This window comes from Hordeum vulgare, chromosome 5H, assembly GCF_904849725.1.
Source record: "Hordeum vulgare subsp. vulgare chromosome 5H, MorexV3_pseudomolecules_assembly, whole genome shotgun sequence".
NCBI classification, from domain to species: Eukaryota; Viridiplantae; Streptophyta; class Magnoliopsida; order Poales; family Poaceae; genus Hordeum; species Hordeum vulgare.
In genome coordinates, this window is record NC_058522.1 from 355,178,513 (window position 1) to 355,189,283 (window position 10,771).

Sequence of the window (10,771 nt, forward strand, 5' to 3'; positions counted from 1 at the left end):
TCCCAACAAGCGCTATTGTTTAACGACCTTAGCTAGACATAAAAGCGATAGAATCACGTATCGTCGTCTTTGGTGCTCAAACCATAAGTGGCCCTCATCATGGATTCAAAAGGCAATCTTATTTTCTTTCTAGGAAAGTGCTCCATGCCCTTCTTTAAAGGAAATTAAAATCTAATATTCCCTTCCTTCATATCGATGATAGCACTGATAGTCCTTAGGAAAGGTCTACCAAGAATAATAGGGCATGTAGGATTGCAATCAATGTCAAGCACAATGAAATCCACGGGTACATAGTTCCTATTTGCAATAATAAGAACATCATTGATCCTTCCCATGGGTTTCTTGACAGTAGAATCCGCAAGATGCAAATTAAGAGAACGCTCTTCAATCTCATTAAAACCTAGAACATCACATAAAGACTTTGGAATCGCGGAAACACTAGCACCCAAATCACACAAAGCATTGCATTCATAGTTTTTGATTTTGATTTTGATAGTAGGTTCCCACTCATCATGATGCTTTCTCGGGATAGAGACTTCCAATTCAAGTTTCTCTTCAAGAGATTTTATCATAGCTTCGACGATATGATCGGTAAAGGCCCTGTTTTGGCTATAAGTGTGTGGAGAGTTTAACATGGATTGCATCAAGGAAATGCATTCAATCAGGGAGCAACTATAATAATTGAATTCCTTGAAATCCAAGGTAGTAATTTCATTACTACTCAAAGTTCTAATATCTTCTGCTCCAGTTTCAATGCTTTTAGCATCAAGATAGATGGACTCCGAATCATTGGGGCACTTTTCAACCAACGTGGATTCATATCCAGCCCCATAATCATTAGGTTTGTCACAAGAAAACAAATATTAAATGGGAGTCACATCAAGCACTTTAAGATCTTCGTGATTCTTATCACGAGAACACGGCTATTTAAGCCATTCATGTCTAGCACGAATTTGGGCGGTTCTTTCTTTGCTCTCAATCATGGAAACCCACATATCTTTCAAAGTTTCATCCATATTGATCTTGGGAGGAGCACATCTAACTTTCAAAGCAACAATATCACTAGATATTCTATCAACGCTCTTAGCCAAATCGTCAATTTTAAGTAGTTTTTCCTCTATGGACGCATTGAAAATCTTTTGCGAGTTGATAAACTCTTTGATATTACTCTCTAGATCAGAGGGTAATCTATTGTAATTTCCATGAGTATTGTTGTAGGAGTTGCCAAAGTTATTAGAGGAGTTACTAGGAAAGGGCCTAGGAACATAGTTTCCTCTAAAAGAATTGTTGTTGCCAAAATTGTTCCTATCAACAAAATTAACGTCCAAGCTAGCGTTGCTACTCTCAATCAAAGAAGACAAGGGCATATCATTAGGATCTGAAGGAGCACTTCTACTAGCAACCAAATTCATTAACTCATCCATCTTAGCACTCAACGAGTTAATTTCTTCTATAGCGTGTACCTCCTTACTAGTAGGTGACCTTTCAGTGTGCCACTGAGAGTAGTTCATCATGATATTGCCTAGGAGCTTTGTGGCTTCCCCTAACGTGATTTCCATGAACGTTCCACCTGAGGCGGAGTCCAAGGAATTTCTAGAAGCGAAATTCAAGCCAGCGTAAAAGATTTGAATAATCATCCAAAGACTCAAGCCATGAGGGGGACAATTTCTAATCATCAATTTCATTCTCTCCCAAGATTGTGCAACGTGTTCATGATCAAGTTGCTTGAAATTCATGATACCATTACGGAGAGAGATAATCTTAGTCGATGGAAAATACTTGGATATAAAAGCATCTTTGCACTTATCCCAAGAATCGATACTATTTTTGGGCTAAGACAAAAACCAAGTTTTTGCGTGATCTCGCAACGAGAAAGGGAAAAGCTTCAATTTAATCACATCATGATCCACATCTTTATTATTTTGCATATCGCAAACCTCAATGAAAGTATTGATATGGGATGTGGCATCTTCACTAGGAAGGCCGGAGAATTGCTCTGTCATAACAAGATTCAGCAAAGCGCATTGATTTCGTATGACTCCGCACTAGTGGCGGGAGAAATCGGATTACTAATAAAATCATTATTATTAGTATTCGAGAAGTCACAAAGTTTGGTGTTTTCATTCATGGTGACTTCAGCAAGCAAGCAAGCACACAACCGAACAAAGAGCAAGCGAGAAAAAGGGCGAACGAAAAGGCAAACGGAAAAGGCAGATTGTGAAGTGGGGAGAGGAAAACGAGAGGCAACTCGCAAACAAAGTAAATGCAAGAGATGAGTTTGCGACACCTACTTGGATGAGTTCTTGACTTGATCCTCCCCGCAAATGGCGCCAGAAATCCTTCTGCTACGGCAAGAAAAGTCCTTCCCTGGCAATGGTGCCAGAGATCCTTCTGTCGTCTCTTGAGCTTGCGTTGGTTTTTCCCTTGAAGAGGAAAGGGTGATACAACACAGGAGCAGTAAGTATTTCCCTCATTTTGAGAACCAAGGTATCAATCCAGTAGGAGAATCTCGTCAAGTCGAGAGTACTTGCGCAAACACAAAAGAGCTTGCACCCAACGCTTTAAAGGGGTTGTCAATCCCTTGAAGATTGATTGCAAAGTGAGATCTGAAGGCGGAAAGTGCAACGAAGAAAAAGTGTAAGGCTGAAAATATGGTGTGGAGTAGACCCGGGGGCCATAGTGTTCACTAGAGGCTTCTCTCAAAATAGCAAATATTACGGTGGGTGAACAAATTACTGTCGCGCAATTGATAGAACCGCGCAAAGTCATGACGATATCTAAGGCAATGATCATACATATAGGCATCACGTCCGAGACAAGTAGACCGATACTTTCTGCATCTACTACTATTACTCCACACATCGACCACTATCCAGCATGCATCTAGTGTATTGAGTTCATGATGAGCATAGTAACGCCTTAAGCAAGATGACATGATGTAGAGGGATAATCTCAAACCAATGATGAAAACCCCATCTTTTTACCCTTGATGGCAACAACACGATGCGTGCCTCGCTACCCCTTCTGTCACTGGGTGAGGTCACCGCACGGTATGAACCCAAAACCAAGCACTTCTCCCATTGCAAGAATCATAGATCTAGTTGGCCAGACAAAACCCACAACTCGAAGAGAATTACAAGCATATCAAATCATGCATAAGAGAGATCAGAAGAAGCTCAAATAAGATTCATAGATAATCTGATCATAAATCCACAATTCATCGGATCTCGACAAACACATCGCAGAAGAAGATTACATCGGATAGATCTGCATGAAGATCATGGAGAACTTTGTATTGAAGATCCAAGAGAGAGAATAAGCCATCTAGCTACTAGTTATGGACCCGTAGGTCTATGGTGAACTACTCACGCATCATCGGAGAGGTCATGGTGTTGATGAAGAAGCCCTCCGTGTCCGAATACCCTCTCCGGCAGGGCACCAGAACGTGCCCCAGATGGGATCTTGTGGAGACAGAAGCTTGCGACGGCGAAAAAGTACTTTCGATGATCTCCTGATTTTTTCTGGGATTTTAGCGAATATATAGGCGCAAAACCTAGGGAAGAGGTGGCCCAGGGAGCCCACAAGCCAGGGAGGCACGGCCCCCTGGCCGCGTCATGAGGGCTTGTGGGGTCCCTGCAGGCCCCCTGCCCTGATTCTCCGGCTTGCCGATCTTTTTTTGTTTTGGAAAAAATCTTTTTGGCAGTTTCATTCCGTTTGGACTCCGTTCAAAATCCTCCTCTGAAAGGGGTCAAAAACATGGAAAAAACAAGAACTGACACTTGGCACTGAGTTCATAAGTTAGTCCCAGAAAATATATTAAAGGCATGCAAAACATACAAAGTTTGACAAGATAATAGCATGAAACCATCAAAAATTATAGATACGTTGGAGACGTATCACATCCCAGAAGTAATGCCTCAAGTCAAAGAAGAACTTCTTCTTTTGCTGGTATGTGAAACTAGGTGGTATATATTTGGCAACAATATAGTTTGCATAATCAGCATACCACGGTGCACTTCGTGAAGTATTGATGACATTCAGTTGCTCATCAGAAAAGCTATCATCAATAGGTTGTGGGTCATCAAGAACATTCTCCAACCTAGACAAGTTATCTGCTACTGGGTTATCAACACCCTTTCTGTCGACAACGTGCAAATCAAATTCTTGTAGCAATAGAACCCATCTGATAAGTCTAGGTTTAGCGTCCTTCTTCTCCATGAGGTACTTAATAGCAGCGTGATCAGTGTGAATAGTGACTTTGGAATCAACTATGTAAGACCTGAACTTTTCACATGCAAACACGACTTCTAAAAATTCCTTTTCCGTAGTAGCATAGTTTCTTTGGGCACTGTTTAGAGTTTTACTAGCATAGTGAATAACATTCAACTTCGTATCAACTCTTTGCCTTAGGACAACACCAACAGCATAATCACTAGTATCACACATGATTTCAAAAGGTAAGTTCTAATGAGGTGGTTGAACAATAGGTGAAGTTATCAAAGCCTTCTTAAGTATTTCGAAGGCTTCCTCACAATCATCGTCAAAAACAAAAGGAATGTCCTTTTGCAAGAGATTGGTAAGAGGCCTAGAAATCTTTGAGAAGTCTTTAATGAACCTTCTATAGAAACCAGCATGACCAAGGAAACTTTGTATACCTTTGATATCTGTGGGGTATGGCATTTTCTCGATTGCATCAACCTTAGCCTTATCGATTTCAATACCTCTTTCAGAATTTTTATGACCTAAGACGATGCCTTCATTAACCATAAAGTGGCACTTCTCCCAATTCAAGACAAGATTGGTATCTTTACATCTCTGCAAGACCCGATCAAGGTTGTTAAGGCAATCATCAAAAGAAGACCCGTAAATGGAGAAGTCATCCATGAAAACCTCGACAATCTTTTCACAAAATTCAGAGAATATAGCCATCATACATCTTTGAAAGGTGGCAGGCGCATTACATAAGCCAAAAGGCATATGTCTATAAGCAAAGGTACCGAAAGGGCAGGTGAAAGTGGTTTTCTCCTGATCAGATTGTGCAACAGGTATTTGTGAGAAACCAGAATAACCATCTAGAAAGCAGAAGTGTGTGTTGTTTAGACAACCTTTCTAGCATTTGGTCGATAAAAGGCAAAGGGTAATGATCTTTCCTAGTGGCTTTATTCAATTTCCTAAAATCGATCACCATCCTATAGCGAGTAATAATCCTCTATGGGATCAATTCATCCTTATCATTAGGGACAACGGTAATGCCTCCCTTCTTAGGGAGGAAATGCACCAGACTCACCCAATCACTATGAGCAACAGGATAGATAATACTTGCTTCCAGGAGCTTTAGTATTTCTTTTCTTACTACCTCTTTCATCTTAGGATTTAATCTCCGTTGATGATCAGCAACTGGTTTGGAATCAGGATCAGTCTTAATCTTGTGTTGGCATAGAGTGGGACTAATGCCCTTAAGATCATCAAGAGTATATCCAATAGCAGCACGGTGCTTCCTCGGAGTTTTTAGTAACTTCTTTTCTTCATGCTCTAAGAGGCTAGCACTAATTATGACAGGATACATCTCTTTTTTCATCAAGATAAGCATACTTAAGAGTATCTGGCAACTGTTTAAACTCGAACACATGATCACCTTTTGGTGGGGGTGGATCCCCAAGAAGTTCAATAGGCAAATTATTCTTAAGGATAGGATATTGTTCTAAGACAACTCTATCTATCTCATCCCTTTCATCCATATGCATATCATTTTCATGCTCAAGCATGTATTGCTCTAAGGGATCAGCAGGAGGCACGGCAATAGAAGCTAAGGCAATAGTTTCATCCTTACTAGGCAACTCTTTTCATGAGGTTGTCTACCAAACTTGGAGAAATTGGACTCACGTTACACACCTTCAAAGCCAACAGTGACAGTTTGCTTCTCACAGTCAATATGAGCATTGACAGTATTGAGGAAGGGTCTGCCAAATATGATGGGACAAAAGCTATCTTGTGCAGTGGCAAGAATGAAGAAATCAGCAGGATACTTTGTTTTACCACACAAGACTTCAACATCCCTAACAATTCCCACAGGGCAGATAGTATCTCTATTGGCAAGCTGAATAGTGACATCAATAGGTTCTATCTCAAAAGGTGCAATCTCGTCTTTGATTTCATCATATAAGGATTGAGGTATTGCACTAACACTAGCACCCACGTCACATAAACCATAATAACAATGATCTCCTATCTTAACAGAAACAACAGGCGTGCCAACAACAGGCCTATGTTTGTCTCTAGCGTGAGGTTTAGCAATTCTAGCAGCATCTTCACAGAAGTGAATATTATGTCCCTCAACATCGTTGGACAGGAGATCTTTGATAATAGCAATGCTAGGTTCAACTCTAATTTTCTCAGGGGGTGTAGGTGTTCTAATGTAGCCTCTACGTATCACAATTGAAGCTTTAGAATGATCCTTTATCCTAACAGGAAAAGGTGGTTTCTCAATGTAAGCATTGGGAACAATAGGATCACTATAGGCAATGACTTTCCCTTCAACTCGATTGGGTTTAACTACATTGACTTCTAAGGGAGGATGATATTTAAACCACTTCTCTTTAGGGAGATCAATATGAGAAGCAAATGATTCACACAATGAAGCTACTATCTCAGAGTCAAGTCCATACTTAGTGCTAAAATCACAAAAGGTATTTGTTTCAACAAAGGATTTAACGCAATCAAACTTGAAATTCATACCTGACTCCTTACCTTATTCAAGCTCCCAATCTTCAGAGTTGCATTTAATTCTTTCCAATAAATTCCATTTGAAGTCAATATCTCTCTTCATAAAAGAACCGATACAAGAAGTGTCAAGCATGGTGCGATCATCATGAGAAAGTCGAGCATAGAAGTTCTGAATGATAATTTCTCTCGAGAGCTCATGGTTGGGGCATGAATATAACATTGATTTAAGCCTCCCCAAGCTTGAGCGATGCTTTCTCTGTCACGAGGCCAAAAATTGTAAATATAATTCTAATCACGATTTACTAGATGCATAGGATAAAACTTTTGATGAAATTCCAATTTCAACCGATTGTAGTTCCATGATCCAGCATCATCACATAGCCTATACCATGTCAACGCCTTATCCCCCAAAGATAAGGGAAAAACCTTCTCTTGACCTCATACTCGGGAAAACCTGCAAGCTTAAATAAACCACAAACTTCATCTACATAGATTAGATGCAAGTCTGGATGTGATGTTCCATCTCTTGTAAAAGGATTAGCCATCAGTTTCTTAAGCATATCCGAAGGAAATTCAAAGCAAATATTTTCAGTAGGTTCAGTAGGTTGAGGAGCAACTCTTTGTGCTTCCGTTCGAGGTGAAGATACCCCGAACAAGCCCCTCAAAGGATTAGTTTCCATAGTGACAAGCGACAATAAATTTCAGCACACTAAATGAATGTTTCCTTACCAAGTTCCACTTACCAAAGGAGCTTCACTCCCCGGCAACGGCACCAGAAAAGAGCCTTGATGACCCACAAGTATAGGGGATCTATCGTAGTTCTTTCGATAAGTAAGAGTGTCAAACCCAACGAGGAGCAGAAGGATCTGACCAGTGGTTTTCAGCAAGGTAATATCTGTAGGCACTGAAATTATCGGTAACAAGTGGTTGTGTGGTGAGATGATTCATAGCAAGTAGCAAGTAACAAAAGTAAGAAGGGTGCAGCAAAGTGGCCCAATCCATTTTGTAGCCAGGGACAAGCCTGGACAAAGTCTTATAGGAGAAAAAAACGCTCCCGAGGACACACGGAAATTTCTGTCATGCTAGTTTTCATCATGTTCATATGATTCGCGTTTGTTACTTTGATAGTTTGATATGTGGGTGGACTGGCACTTGGGTACTGCCCTTACTTGGACAAGAATCCCACTTATGATTAACCCCTCTCGCAAGCATCCACAACTACGAAAGAAGAATTAAGACAAAGTCTAACCATAGCATTAAACTAGTGGATCCAAATCAGCCCCTTACGAAGCAACGCATAAACTAGGGCTTAAGCTTCTGTCACTGTAGCAACCCATCATCTACTTACTACTTCCCAATGCCTTCCTCTAGGCCCAAATAATGGTGAAGTTTTATGTAGTCGACATTCACATAACACCACTAGAGGAAAAACAACATACAACACATCAAAATATCGAACGAATACCAAATTCACATGACTACTTATAGCATGACTTATCCCATGTCCTCAGGAACAAAAGTAATCTACTCACAAAGCATAATCATATTCATGACCAGAGAGGTAATGAGTAGCATCAAGTATCTGAACATAAACTCTTCCACCAAGTAATCCAACTAGCATCAACTACAAGGAGTAATTAACACTACTAGCAACCTTACAAGTACAATTCGGAGTCGCGAGACGGAGATTGGTTACAAGTGATGAATTAGGGTTTGGAGATGAGATGGTGCTGATGAAGATGTTAATGGTGATGAGTCCCCTCTGATGAGAGGAGTGTTGGTGATGACGATGGCGACGATTTCCCCCTCGGGGGGGGGGGGGAGTTTCCTCGGCAGGATCGTCTTGCCGGAGCTGTAGATTGGTTCTGCCCAAGTTCCGCCTCGTGGCGCCGGCGAATCCTCCGAAAAGCCTCCTCCTGATTTTTTCCAGATCGAAACCCTTCTTGTAGCAAAAGAGGGGGCTAGTGGGCCAGCAGGGAGCCCACAAGCCCCCTAGGCGTGACCAGGGGGGTGGTCGCGCCTAGGAGGCTTGTGGCCACCTGCTGGCACCCCTCTGGCACTTCTTCGGTCCAGTATTTTTTATAAATCCCAAAAAAATCCACGTTGATTTTCACGGCTTTTGGAGTTGCGCAGAATAGGCATCTCAAACTTGCTCCTTTTTCAGGCCAGAATTTCAGTTGCCGACATTCTCCCTCTTCATGTAAACCTTGCAAAATAAGAGAGAAAAGGCATAAGTATTGTACCGTGAAGTGAAATAACAGCCCAAAAATGATAAATATCAACATGAAAGCATGATGGAAAAAGGACGTATCAATCATCACGAAGTAAGCAATCTCCTTGTCCTTACAAACATCTTGGTTCAACCCCACAACACGAAGTAGGAGGCTCCCAAGCGACACCTAACCAATCTAGGAGGCACCACACTCCAAAAATTAATAGATGTGGTAGATCAATGAACTCCTTTATCTTGTGCTTTTAAAGATAGTCTTCTCAACACAAATCACTCTCTCATAGAATATCCATGGTTAGGAGAGGTTGATTTAGTGGAAAGCAGTTTGGGGAGGCTAGAGGTCAAGTTTCAAATGATAGGATTGGAATATCTTGGTCTCAACACATGAGTAGGTGGTTCTCTCTCAGAAAATGGATCTAGCAGTTAAGTGTGTGTTCTGAGTGCTTCTCACACAACTGAGAGGTGGGTGAAGGGGTATATAGGCAGCAGCCAAAATCCAACCGTTACACACAAAAGGGCAAACTCGGTGACACCAAAGTTGACAACTCGGTGGTATCGATTAGTACTAAAGGTGTGAACTTTTGAATCTCGGTGAGACTGATATATGAAACTCGGTGGCACCGAAAAGGTGACTAGCGGTTAGATGTCCAAACTCGGTGGCACTGATACTCAAACTCGGAAATTCTGATTTTGTGTATGTTGGCAACAGAATGTTGGTCACACTGAACTCGGTAGCACCGACTTGGCTTTGGTTGCACCGATTTGGTGGGAATGGCTAGGGTTTCTGTCTGAGGTCAAACTCGGTGGGTCCGACATGGAAATTTTGGTGACAACAAATTTGTGAATGTGGACCTTGACAGAGTGGATATGTCGGAAAAAATGACTCAGGGTTTTGGTGGCTAACTTTGAGCATTTGAGAAATCAGTTCATTTTACTACCTCATGCCGTTTTAACAGTATTGGTTTTCCTATGGAATCAAAACTGATTTCTCAAAAATATAAAATGAAGAGTCTTCTAGCTTGAAGCTTGAGCCAACATTATTCCTTTCTTGCATCCAGGGGCATCTCCACGTAAACCTTAAGCCATAGCATCTTTCGAACTTTTTCTTAAATATACTTGGAAAACATATTAGTCCAATGATGCATATGTTGTGATCAATTATCAAAACCACCCTAGGGAGCAATTGTTCTTTCAATCTCCCCCTTTTTGGTAATTATGACAACATATAGATCAAAGCTTCTACAACAGATATAATCAATGATTAGCATCGACGCTTTGAGAAGTATGTGAAAAAGCAAGAGGTCCCCCTAAATTTGTGCATTATTTAAAATTTGCGTTTGAATGCAAATGCACAATCGATTAGGATCATGGGTCACTCTTCCATCTCATATACATCTTGGTGGTGCATAAACAAGATAGGAATGAATAACAATACACATGGCACCAACGAGATAAGTGAATGATCATCACAAGGATAGCTAAAAGATAATAGTGTAGCATCAAACAAGATAAAGCATATGATCAATCACATAGATAGGATAAAGTCATCCAAAAGACCAAAGTTTTTGAAAACCAAACGAGAGAAAATAAGGTCAACAGCTCTCTCTCACACGAAGTCTATGATCTATACATTTCTCCCCCTTTGGGAACAAGTTACCAAAAAGTTCAAAAGTTATAGAACTACTCGTCTCTCGGGGCAGCTGATGACAGAGTTGATAGAAGAGCGTCCGTGAAGGCTTCTGCTGAATGTCCTAGAGCTGGAGCAGTTGATACTGAAGGTGCTTGAGATGGAGCTGGTGCTGAAGGTGCTGAAGCTTG